General features: G+C 32.7%; 1 protein-coding gene across 2 annotated transcripts in view; it reads right to left on the bottom strand.

The window, feature by feature from the left end:
* LOC116853320 (sorting and assembly machinery component 50 homolog) overlaps positions 1 to 554 on the bottom strand; it is a 132569-nt gene that overhangs the window by 31122 nt on the left and 100893 nt on the right. The gene's annotated exons all lie outside the window — the stretch shown is intronic.

Raw genomic sequence — 554 nt, 5'->3', positions numbered from 1 at the left:
TCCCATAAGTTCGGCAACGGCAAAAAAACTCGGCGGGAGAGCATTTTAGAGAAAAATGTTTCCAATAAAAGTTGTAAGGCTTAAAAAGTCGCATTTAATGACAGTAGTTATTTGACCTGAGATGACGTCGCCAAGGTTAGGACAAGGTCAACTTTGCTTTTTTTAGATAGAAATACATATTTTTTATTACGGCATTTTATTCTACGTGAAAAAGCAAACAACTTTTGTTTGAAAAAATTTTTTATACGACCTCTATTTTCTAAGATATTTACGTAAATATCTTAGAAAATAGAGGTCGTATAAAGAATATTTTCAAGCAAAAGTTGTTTGCTTTTTTACGTAGAATAAACTCTCGTAATAAAAAATATGTATTTCTATTTAAAAAAGCAAAGTTGACCTTGTCCTGACCTTGGCGACGTCATCTTAGGTCAAATAACTACTGTCATTAAATGCGATTTTTTAAGCCTTACAACTTTTATTCAAAACATTTTTCTCTAAAATGCTCCCCTGCCGAGTTTTCTTGCCGTTGCCGAACTTATGGGACACACTGTATA

The sequence above is a fragment of the Odontomachus brunneus genome, unplaced genomic scaffold (assembly GCF_010583005.1).
Source record: "Odontomachus brunneus isolate Ranch 3 - 2012 unplaced genomic scaffold, Obru_v1 Obru_scaffold_305, whole genome shotgun sequence".
NCBI classification, from domain to species: domain Eukaryota; kingdom Metazoa; phylum Arthropoda; class Insecta; order Hymenoptera; family Formicidae; genus Odontomachus; species Odontomachus brunneus.
Note: the sequence above shows the minus strand (reverse complement) of the source record. Positions and strands in the feature narration are given on the sequence as shown.